This window comes from Carassius carassius, chromosome 20 (genome assembly GCF_963082965.1).
Source record: "Carassius carassius chromosome 20, fCarCar2.1, whole genome shotgun sequence".
Taxonomy (NCBI): Eukaryota; Metazoa; Chordata; class Actinopteri; order Cypriniformes; family Cyprinidae; genus Carassius; species Carassius carassius.
Genome location: NC_081774.1, coordinates 30,765,930 through 30,778,302, shown reverse-complemented (window position 1 = coordinate 30,778,302; position 12,373 = coordinate 30,765,930). Strand labels below are relative to the sequence as shown.

Here is a 12,373-nt window from a genome sequence, read left to right as displayed (position 1 = left end):
AAATACCCTGTCTATTTAGGTCCAGTTTGCTTGTTCCCATTCTCCCTTTTATTCACTTCTGTGTCTGTCCCTTGTTGTCAATAGATTTTGTTATGTCTTGTTCTGTGTTACAGGAGGAGCCGGTGAGCCTGGCGAATGTACCGGAGGCTTACCATGACTTGAGAACGGTTTTCAGTAAGTCCCGAGCTTTATTTCTTCCTCTGCACCTGTGCGATAGATCTGTTGCCTGGCACTTCTCCACCTATGGGGCGCCTTTACTCTCTTTCTGGGCCTGAGAGGGAGGCCGTGGAGAAGTACATCAATGATTCTCAGGCAGCTGGCATCATCCGGCCCTCTTCCTCTCCGGCTGGGGCAGGGTTCTTCTTTGTGGGGAAGAAGGATGGATCGCTCCGTCCCTGTATAGATTATCAGGGCTTGAATGACATCACGGTCAAGAATCTGATCCTTTGCCATTGATGTCATCGGCCTTCGAGCTATTGCAGGGGGCGACCATCTTTACGAAGTTGGACCTTCGCAATGCTTATCACCTAGTTCAGATTAGGGAGGGGGACGAATGGAAGACCACCTTTAACACCCCCATGGGGCACTTTGAGTATTTGGTCATACCCTTTGGACTTTCTAACTCCCCGGCGTCTTCCAGGCACTCGTCAATGACGTGCTTAGTGACATGGTTGACCGGTTTGTATTTGTTTATCTTGACGACATCCTGATCTTTCCCGGAACGAGCGCGACCATGTCCAACACGTCAGGCGAGTGCTTCAGCAGTTGCTTGAGAATCGTTTATTCGCCAAGGTGGAGTAGTGTGAGTTTCACGCACGATTGGTTCTGTTCCTGGGATTTATTCTTTCACCAGAAGGAATCCGAATGGATCCTGCCAAGGTAAAAGCAGTTGCTGATTGGCCCACCCCAGATAGACCCTAGAGCGGTCCAGCGATTTCTGGGGTTTGCGAATTTTTAAAGGCGGTTTATTCTGAATTTTAGCCAGGTCGCCTTTCCTCTGATGGATCTCACCTCCACTCGAAGATGTTTCTGTTGGTCGCTGCAGGCTCAGGCTGCATTTTCTAATTTAAAGAGTCGCTTTGTTTAGGCACCCATTCTTGCCACTCCCGATCCATCTCGTCAGTTTGTTGTGGAGGTGGATCATAAGAACTTAGAATACATCCACACTGCTAAACGACTTAATTCCCGACAGGCTCGCTGGGCACTCTTCTTCGGTTGGTTCAATTTTAACATCTCCTACCATCCGTGGTCCAAGAATGATAAGCCTGACGCACTTTCGCGGATCTTTGAGGCTTAACCAAGATCCAATCCTTCCGGTGACCATTCTGCCACCCGATCGGGTAGTAGTGATGGTCACCTGGGGGGGTGGAGTCCAGAGTCCGCTCAGCCTTGCGCAATGTTACAGTTCCCGCGGGTTGCCCTTAGAGCCTGTTGTTCGTCCCAGAACCGGTCTGAACTAACGTCCTACAGTGGGGTCACTCATCCGTACTAGCCTGCCACCCAGGAGCGACTCGTACTTGTAGTTTAATCAAGCAGCGCTTCTGGTGTCCTTCAATGGCGCAGGTCGCTCGTCAGTTCGTGCCAGCATGTCCTGTTTGTGCTGCGGGTAAGGGCTCCAATCGACCCCCAGCAGGGTTATTCCAGCCGCTGCCTGTCTCTTCGAGACCCTGGTCACACATAGCTATGGACTTCGTCACAGACCTACCTCTGTCTAGCGGCAACATGGTAGTCCTTACTGTGGTGGACAGGTTCTCGAAGGCAGCACATTTTATTCCCAGGAGGGAAGAGGGAGACAGCAGCTATTGTCCTGGATCACGTTTTCCGTATTCATGGCCTCCCGGTGAATGTGGTTTCTGACAGGGGTCCCCAATTTGTGTCTAAGTTTTGGGCAGAGTTCTGTTGACAGCTGGGGGCGACTGCGAGTCTTTCCTCCGGGTATCACCCTTACACAAATGGTCAGGCTGAGCGTGCTAACCAGGATCTGGAGAGAGTCTTGCATTGTGTGGCGTCCACAGAACCATCATCTTGGAGTTCCAGATTAACTATGGTGGAGTATGCACATAACTCCCTCCTGGTCTCGTCTACGGGTTTGTCTCCTTTCCAGTGCTGTTTAGGCTACCAGCCACCCTTATTCCCCTCCCAAGAATCTGATGCCGTTGTTCCATCCGCGCACTCGTTTATTCGTTAAAGTGCCTGCGGATTGTCACCGTGCTAAGCCCCCACCTCGTGTGTGCGGTCAGAAGGTCTGGTTGTCCTCCAAGGACATTCCTCTCAAACTCCCCTCACGTAAACTGGGACCCAAATTTATTGGACCAAGGTCCTCAGTCCGGTGTCGGTCCAGTTTAAGAATATCCTCCTGGTGTTTCATGTCTCTAAGATAAAGCCTTTCATTCGTTCCCCCCTTCAGCCCCAGACCTCTGTCCCTTCGCCTCCTAGACTCATCGAGGGATCTCAGACTTATACGGTACAGCGGCTCCTTGATGCGAGATGGAGGGGTAGAGGTTATCAATACCTGGTAGACTGGGAGGGCTATGGTCCGAAGGAGAGATGCTGGTTTCTGGCTAGTGAGATTCTGGATCGCGATCTCATTGACCAATTCCCTCTGCGTCATGGTGAATCCTCTGGGGATGCCAGAAGGCGTCCATGGGAGGGGGGTACTGTCACCGTTCAGGGTACTTCATCGGCTTCCCTGTTGTCTGAATCCTGTCATTTTCTGCAGCTCGTGATCTGGTTAATCAGCGCTGATACTCCGGCGGTGGTGTGTGCAGATATCGAGCTAATTGCCCTTACCTGTCGCTTGTTTCCATTCTCCCTTATATTCCCTGCTGTGTCTGTCCCTTGTTATCAGTAGATTTTGTGTTGTCATTGTGATTGTGCTTGTGCTGTGTGTCTGTTTCCTCACATTTTGGCTGCTGTGCTCAGGACTCATAGACGATGAGTTCTTGCGGTTGGCCGTCTGCCCGAGATCCGCAGTCTCATTTCCACGTCCCGTTGGTCATTGCACCAGAGGTGGTCTCCACAGCCTGTGTCTGCAGGTGTCTGTACTGACAGCTCTGGAGTTGTTTTTTTCCTGTTGGATTATTTTTGTATTTTTTATTGTACCCTGTAAACTGTTGCACGCAATAATTATTGACAATTCCAATTCGGAGAAGAGATTGTCAAATTTGGGGCATGTAATCGAGATGCAACGTCGGCCATCACATGTAAACCCATGAGAGTACTAAACAAGATCCTTGGATTGACTTTCCCCCACCTAACAGAACCAGACTGAAATTCCTAAGTGGACCTTTTAACCTCTGGTCCCCACAGAACATCTTTATGTCAGAGAATGGCACAAGAACTGTCTTTTAATGAACTCAAAAGGACTTATAAATGAATATCAGTCCATTCCTTAACTCCATATTCATTTATATGTAACACACATTTGGCTATCATGTTTATAATCACTTATTGTGTATGTCTTTTAATAACTATTGGATAGCTTAAGGATTCATATTCATGTTTATTATGTATGTGTTTCAATCTGCTTGCTTGAAATATTTCTGACCATCAGTTATTTGTCAAATGTAACATATTCTGGTTATAGTAATCATGTCTAAAATTATACCCTGCAAGAGTGGGAAAATTCGGACCACATGCTTGATAAGATAACATATGATTTATGATACCCCAAGCAAAGAAAATATCTAATTGGTCAAGACAACATTTGAGGTGTGGCCAAAAGGCCAGTTTAAATACTCAGGACACCATCAAATTCTGCTTTTAGCGTTTGCTTTTTAGTCATGCTTTTAGTCATCACTGTAAGCGTTCTTTGAGCGCGGTTCCAGCGTGCTTCGGTATGCATGTCTGCTACTACTTAGCCACAAGGAGAAGAAACACCACATAGTCTTGTCAAACTTTACTTCTACACTTTTACTTTAGTTTCTTTTCTTTTTCGTTGAGAGTTTCATGTTCCGAGTTAAGTTTTGTGATGCTGTGTCTCCGAGTTTGACCTCGAGTGCCCATTCAACTTCAGCCAGCCCACAGCTCCGCGTCTTCAGACGACGCCCAACCACAGGCTTCCCAAGACGTCACTTCAACGACTACTGAACCAACTACTGATTCCAGCCAATCAGCAGCCTCGGGAAACCCCCTTTCAAACTACGACAAAGGGAACCCCTTTACACAGACGACACAAGTAACTTTATCCCCAGAGTCTGATCTGTACTGGTGTATCTAATATAACTTTAACCTCATTGAGGAACTCAATGCGAGGGTTAACCCTTTAGGCGCCAGAGGTTTTTTCCTAAAACGTTCAATTTTGACATCTTAATTTCAAAAGGCTATATCTTAAAAGTGATAAATGATAGAGACATTCTGTCAATTATAAAAATACTAAGGATGACCCAATGTTTATTTAGGGATTACATTTTTCCATTGCATATTATGACGTCATATGATGGTGGCCATCTTGAATTATAGAATTTTCAGGAAAAGTCACATGTTTAAATGATAAAATCCAGCACTTCTTTCCCCCCAAAATGCCCCTCACCTTCTGTGTGCTATATTGCACAATACTGAATGCTTAGGTAAATAGTAAGTAGTAAACAAACTGTGTAAATCATTACTAATAAATGGTAGAAACAAACCGAATGCATGTAGCGGTTGGCCTTTTGCTGTAGAGATTTTCAATTTACTACATACAGCAGGCACTATGATTCCATGTATAAGGCACATATATATATTTTTCATATGACACATAAACACAAGTAGACAAGACCTGTTTAGTTCAAAAGATCTGCCCCTTGTCACATCGCCTCTGCTCCTGCTACGAGCAGCGCAGGCAGATCTGCCTCGCGCGCGCCGAGTGTGCACAGCTCGGACTACTGTCATTGTCATTGCGACTCCCCACCCTGCCTCCACGTTGTCCCCTAACTGTCCTATGAATACTTCAACCTCGTCTAACATACCCAGTGGCATTAGACAAAGTCTCCACTACAATACTGTTGCCGCGATTGTGGAGAGGCACACGGTCAGAAAACAAAGCTACATGTCTAGCGCGGTAAAAGTCTCCCGTTTCGTTCCCTGCAACACTAACACGCCTGCTAATTTCGCGATGACCACTCCGACCCCGTAAAAAATTGCTCACACCACTGACATTGGGCAAAGGATTCACCTTTTGTGCTTGGTGTAGGGCTATACTTTCACTTTCAGTATCACCGTCATCTTCTGAAGGCAGATATTCCCCTTCAGAATCAGGGTCCGAATAGAAGTCCCAACACGTCATTGCGGGTTTATTGAAGCTTTATTGATGCCATTAGATAATAATAATAATAACAATAATAATTTGCTTTTGTTCACACTGATTTAATGCGCTCTAGCTCGACGATTTTGTATAGAAGCATGACGTTTTTTTGTAGTATTACATGTCTGCTATCTGGTGCAGGGGAGGTTGCATGAAATTTGACACCCTATTTGACAAAATCGGCCGTTTTATTCAGTGCCACATCTTGTCGAGTAAACTCGACCGTGATGCCAAGAGGGTTAATTAAGTGATTGATGGCTGTTCATGTCTATGCAATTTCACATATTGCTTTAAACTTGGGACTCATGTTTTGCTTTAAACATATTGCTTCACATATTGCTTTAAACTTGACACATTTGCATTCTCCTTTCCTAACTTTCTGTCTTCCTACAACTTGTATGAATGTGTGAGTGCGTGAGCTTATGTGTTAGATTAGCTTATATGTCTTAGATTTATCTAATAAAGCCTTATTCATATAGAAAAGAGAAGTATCTTGTGTTTTGTGCTTACAAGTTAATGTCTTAAACTGCCGATCTTGTTACTGTGCTAATTAATATTGTTTTCACTATAGTTTGGATATTAATATCCAGTGCAGATTTGATGTTAAACGGCTCGTTCAGTGAATCGCAGGGCATCTCAGTGATCAGCCGTGAAACAGTGATTCTGTTCAAATTCCCTTTAAAATCTTAAATGATTGCCTTTGAGCTAAATTTACCTGTTTCCCTTACACGTTTGAACATTTGATGTGATGATACCAAGATTTGGATCTGTGTTTGGTTGTGCCCTTGTTCTCCTGTGGATCATTAAAAGTACCCTTTTCTATATCTCCTTCGTCATACGATTACTTACATACCTAAACGTGTAACAGAATAGCGGATCTAAAAGTGAGTTTAGCTGCGTTTTTTCTTTCGTTTTTGTTTTGTTTTCCCCCTCTCCTGGAATGGCCTTACCAGCTGTCCAGCTCCTATGCCTGGAGCAGTGGACCATTCGCTGGAGAACCACACAAGGGACTTTTCTCGATCTGGCGTGCCTTATCCACTTCCCAGACCGCACGCTCTGTACTTTTTATTACACTGGCCTGAACGAGCGGTGTAAGGCATGCCTACCAGCGAATGGCCCAAGAGAGGATTTCACTGCCTTCGTGGAGTGGGTGCTGGAGAATAACGGATCCCTGTTCACCATCTGCCCCGCTGAGGAGGATATCACCAGCTCCACTCCCGAACCAGAGACCAGTCAGCCTTCACCCCACGACTCAGAGATACTGCCTGAGCCAACCGCAGACGGAGAGCCTGAGCCCACCATGAATGAGCCGATCGCCGCCAAGGAGCCTGAGCCTTGATCAGCATCTTACCAAGTGCGTGTGCCAGCAACATCGTCCGTTCCAGAGGGAGTTTTGGTGGAGATCGCAGGCTTGGAACTAGTCTCTGTAGTTTATTATGAGGAAATTATAGATGTTTTCAAGACGGATTTAATTGATTGGTTTGGTGAGGCATTACCCAATTCTCCTGCATTGGTTCCACCCAGCTCTGAATTTCCTGCATCTCTGCTGGTTCCGCCTAGCCCTGAATCTCCTGTGTCTCCGCTGGTTCTGCCCAGCCCTGAATCTCCTGCGCCCCCGCTGGTTCCACCAAGCCCTGAATCTCCGGCGTCTCAGCTGGTTCCGCCCAGCCCAAGTCCATGTGTGTTCCCTCCTGGCCTCCTGCTTCCTCTCAAGCCAGCCAGTTCCTCTATTCCATCTCTGCTGGCCTTGGACCTCCAGACCCTCCATGTCACCTTGGCTCTCCGTCTGTTCGGCTCCGTCCTGGGCTCTTCATCCATCATTGCAGTCTCTGTCAGTTGGCCCCCTGGTGTTGTCGGCCCTCACTCCACCATTGCTCCTCCCGCCGTCGACTCCACCGTGGGTCATCATCTTGGCTGGCCTCTGGAGCACCGTCTGGCTCCTCCTACTCTGGGCTCCTCCCTCGCTCCTCCCTCCATCCACTCCACCCTGGTATTATGCTACATGCTCCCTCTTCACTGCCTGCCCCATGCCTGCTCCACACACCCCTCCTGAACCCCCACCCTCCCTCCACTGGACTATTTCTGTTGGTGCGAGGACGCACTGTTCCGGGAGGGGGTCGAACTGTTAAAGTCATGGACTTCCATTCGTTTTAGTACTCCTTATTTGATCAGATTTCCGTTCCTTATTTAGTTAATTGATAACTCCACACCTGTTTCTATTCCTCTTATTACTTTCCTTGTTTAAATACCCTGTCTGTTTAGATCCAGTTTGTCTGCTATTGTTCTATGTTACATTTGAATGTTTACATTTACATTTATTCATTTAGCAGTCGCTTTTATCCAAAGCGACTTACAAATGAGGACAATGGAAGCAATCAAAAACAACAAAAGAGCAATGATATATTCAATTCACGTTTATTTGTATAGCACTTCTTTACAATACTAATGTTATTATAATATATAAGTGCTATAACAAGTCTCAGTTAGCTTAAATGCAGTACACGCAGAAAGGGCTTTTGAATAATATAATAAATAAAAAGAAAATAGAAAGAATAGAAAAATAATAGAAAATAAGCTAATGTTAGAGGTTTTTTTATAATTGTATAATAAATTAAAAGAAAATAGAATACAAAAAGATTAAAAAGGTTGTTAGATTTATTTAAGAATAGAATTAGAATAGTGAGTGCTAAAGTTAGAGGGTCAAATAAAGATGGAAGAGATGTGTTTTAAGCCGATTCTTGAAGATGGCTAAGGACTCAGCTGCTCGGTTTGAGTTGCGCAGGTCATTCCACCAAGAGGGAATATTTAATTTAAAAGTCCGTAAAAGTGACTTTGTGCTTCTTTGGGATGGCACAATTAAGCAACGTTCACTTGCAGAACGCAAGCTTTAGAGGGCACATAAGTCTGTAGTAATGAATTTAGGTAAATGGGTGCAGAGCCAGAGGTGGTTTTGTAGGCAAACATCAATGCCTTGAATTTTATTCGAGCAGCTATTGGTAGCCAGTGCAAATTGATAAACAGAGGTGTGACATGTATTCTTTTCGGCTCATTAAAAATTAATCTTATTGATGTGATGATACCAAGATTTGGATCTGTGTTTGGTTGTGCCCCTGTTCTCCTGTGGATCATTAAAAGTACCCTTTTTTATATCTCCTCTGTCGTGCGATTACTTACATACCTACACGTGTAACAGGTTTAGGGATACCTGCATGTAATTATGCATAATTTATTGTTATTATAATAGTAAGTACATGTTACAAGTAAAAAGGACAGCTTAAAATATAGTGTTAATGATTTTTGTTTTAACATTAGATACAACAAAAATAGCACACTTATTTCTTACATTTTTGTTTCTTATTCTTATTTTAGTTTTTTTTTATAAACATTTAATCTGGAGGAAATTCCACAAATTTCCAAGTATTACCAAAGGCTGATTAATTGACATCTCTTGCCAGATATACTTTACAATTACCCTGTTCAACATTTTTTTCACTCCAGTTATAAGCATTTCTTTCTGCAAATCAGCAACTTACTGTTCATTTTCATTGTAAAGTTTTCCAATGGCCCACACTATAATTATCGGACATGGTATACCTGAAAGAGAGAGATTCCATACATTGGTAAATTACACTTTGAATTTTGAGGTGGTTATCTGTTGAAATGTACTAAACAGCTGTGGCATTTTTCTGTTCAATATTTTTGAGCAAAAAGCTTTTTATACCCCGTCCACCAACAACTTAAGCATTAAATGCACTGAACCTGTGCTGTGGAAAGTTTGTGTGATTAATTTAAATATGCACCTCATTCACAAATGTCAGCACTATTTGCCTGTCACAATTAATACTGAGCTTACTGCCCATAGATGGTTGAACAGAAACGCATTTGAAAACTATGTGTACTGTATGTGACTTTCTTTTGATCAAGGCATTCATCAAAACATCATTAAACGGCAGAAGAAGAGTGTTAAATACTGGTACTTTTTTAAAACCAGCAGACTACTAACAGAACACATCATATATTGAGCCAGAGAGATTGTCATGAATTACTTGAGTCTACTTAATCAAACTTATTCATTTTGCAATAATGAATCTCTCACCATGCTGGCAGCTTTTTAATCACTTGTATCACTTATGCATTTCAAAACATTTTCACGTTACTTAAAAATAAGAATACAATAGCAACAAACATCTTTTGTTACTACTAAAAACGGTTGTTCGGCAATAATAAACTATTATTAGCAGTCATCTTCTATTCAGACCATTAGTCAAGAAACACTCAGTAAACAAATTACAGCTCATCCATTCACATTGTCTTTTTCATAAGTGATCACAAAAATGCATTGGTGTCAACTAAAGTAAGGTTATCCTTAAAGTAATGTCCAATGTGTTTTAATATTAGTTATTATTTGCTATTTATTTATTAGTTATTATTTTCTGCTGTAGTAATATTTCCCTTTTTTGACCTCATTAGTTTACAGCCAGTTTTTGTGCCAAAATGTTTACTAAATTACATTATGGGTTAAGATTTGATCCATAATTTTAGCTCTAATTTCAAACGGAGCTGTACATATCCCATATATAGGAACTTGTGGTTTAAAAAGCTTCCCAGAAATCTGTGAGTGATGTTCTCTGTGCACTGAACAAAAATCAAGAAGAGAAAGAAGAGAACTAATCTTTAACACATCACCAAAGCTTATTGGATGTTGAATGCTACACAAATGGAATGTTTCACATACTTTTGTAATGAACCAATTATTTATTAGCCACAGCTGTGTACAACAGCAAATACACATCGCCAGGTGTGGTGGGTCAAGAAAATTAATAAAAAAAAATAGTGTCATTTAAAAAGAAGAGTACAGAGCCCCGCACATGACATGCAAGAAAAATAACGATTACTATAGCGTTCCCTCGATTTACTATTGAGTTCGCTCGATTTGCTAAATCGTGCGAACGATTTAGCAAATCGAGGGAACGCAATAGTAAATCGAGGGAACGCTATAGTAATCGTGTGCACGTTTTAGTACATTGAGGGAACGAATTAGTAAATTGTGCACACGATTTAGCCTTATATTTTTTCCTTGCATGTCATGTGCGTGTCAAACTTATTGTAGTTCACATTGACGCATTATGTTAGACCTTTACTAATAGATGCCTGCATATTATTTGCTCTTTAAAGTTGCAGAAATGAAAGCTCCCAAACAAAGATGTCATCATATTAAGATGTGGAAAGACATACACCACCACAACCATAAATTCAGAGCGATTTTTAAAAATGGGCAACAACCAAGGAAAAGTACTCATTGTTTCATTTAAAAATTATCCATGGTAATAGCTGTAAATGATTAATACAAAATGTGTTTAATTTTAAAACTTTGCCATTTACTAATGTACTCAAAACACTAAGTTTGGTGTATCTTTAAAATAAGGTATCATTAGTTAACATTAGTGTTATATTACTGAAATGTTGAAATTAACATTAAATATCAATGAGCAATACATTTGTTACAATATGCATTAATCTTTGATAGTGTTAAAAAACAACAACTGTTCTTTGTTAGTTCATGTTAGCTCTGATCCATTAAATAATGTCAACAGGCACAACTTTTGTTCCTAATAATGTATTAGTAAATGCTGAAATTAACTAGGTGAATATATTAACTACAGTTAACTAAGGTTAATGTTAAGTATTTGCCATGTTAGTCCATGTTGGGTAGGTAACTAATGTTAACAAATGAAAACATATCGTAAATCGTGAAGTGTTACTTGAGTGTTTATTGTTTATACGTGTTATATTTTGGTTTCCATGTGTGAAACTATTTTGTGTATTTTGCTATCTGAATTAAACACTTATTGTATTATTAATAATGCATCACTGTATAAATGTCTGCTTTTATTTGTGTAAATTCACAATGAAAACAAAACATTCTGCTTTTTTAAAATAAAGAAAACAAACAGGATGTTGCTTTCTGCCATTTGAGTTTCCTTTCTGTGAACAAATTAAGCCTGCCACAAAAATTAACTGAAACTCACCATATATAGGCTACGTTACGTGTCACTTTTTTCCCCTTGTTTATCTATTAACTAAATCAAATATATTTCAAGATTATTTTTCTTGTATGTATATATGTAGGCCTACTGCATATTATATATATATATATATATATATATATATATATATATATATATATATATATATATATATATATATATATATATATATATATATATATATATATATATATATATATAACAATGTAATAATATTTAGTATTTTCACATCTATGTGGACTTTTAAAAAAAAAATTGTACTAATGTCTGTTCAAAATAATTGAAAAGAAACCGAGCATAGTAGTTTTTTTTTTTTTTCTGTTTTACTGAAATCGTATAGCTGATGGAAACATTGCCTCCTCTCATGACCTTTTGCCTGTATGTAGCAGTTCCTCCTTCACAATCAAACAATGCTACAGGAGCTATACTGCAACATAAACCAGGTTTTGTTTTGTTTTTTGTTTGTTTACCTTGTTTTGTTTCGCTTTTTTGCCTTCTCAGTGAAAATGGCAATAACCTATGCTTCTTGCAAAAAAATAAGTTTGGCCTAATTAAAAGTACTGTTCCAATTAAATCAGCAAAGTGACAGAAGTGCTGATCGCTTGACTGAAGTATGGTTTTCTTGCACACGTACACACTGCAGATAAATCTGGTTGTCCTTTTAGTTCTTAATCCTGATCTGGACACACACAGTTCAGTAATTTAAGGGAGCTGCATTCTACAACTGAACTGACTCCTGAAAATTTCTATTTAGTGTACACAGTAACAAACTGAACAACTTGTTGTTAAAGACATATTTAAATGTGTATCAAAGTTGTCATGCAATAAATCACATTGAAGGAGGTACTTTTTGACTATGATATTGACATTTAAAAAACAGCAAACAAGAACAAGCCTATAATAATTTTAAAACTGTACACGCTGCTGTCTGGGCATGCTGCTGTCCTCATTTCCCGATCATGTCATTGTCCAGCACAATTTATTTGGTCTCTTCGCTTACCCATCTGAACACAGAAATGGGATTCTTTTGATATTTTCAGCC

The 12,373-nt window shown here is 40.8% G+C and overlaps 1 protein-coding gene across 1 annotated transcript in view; it reads right to left on the bottom strand.

Annotated features, from left to right (window-relative positions):
• The window catches only part of LOC132096859 (corticotropin-releasing factor receptor 2-like), a 49,579-nt gene extending 40,672 nt beyond the window's left edge, over nucleotides 1-8,907 (bottom strand). Inside the window, exon 1 of the mRNA XM_059502510.1 lies at nucleotides 8,818-8,907. The gene's annotated coding sequence lies outside the window, so the exon portion shown is untranslated. The remainder of the gene's footprint in view (nucleotides 1-8,817) is intronic.
• Between the last annotated feature and the right edge of the window lie 3,466 nt (nucleotides 8,908-12,373).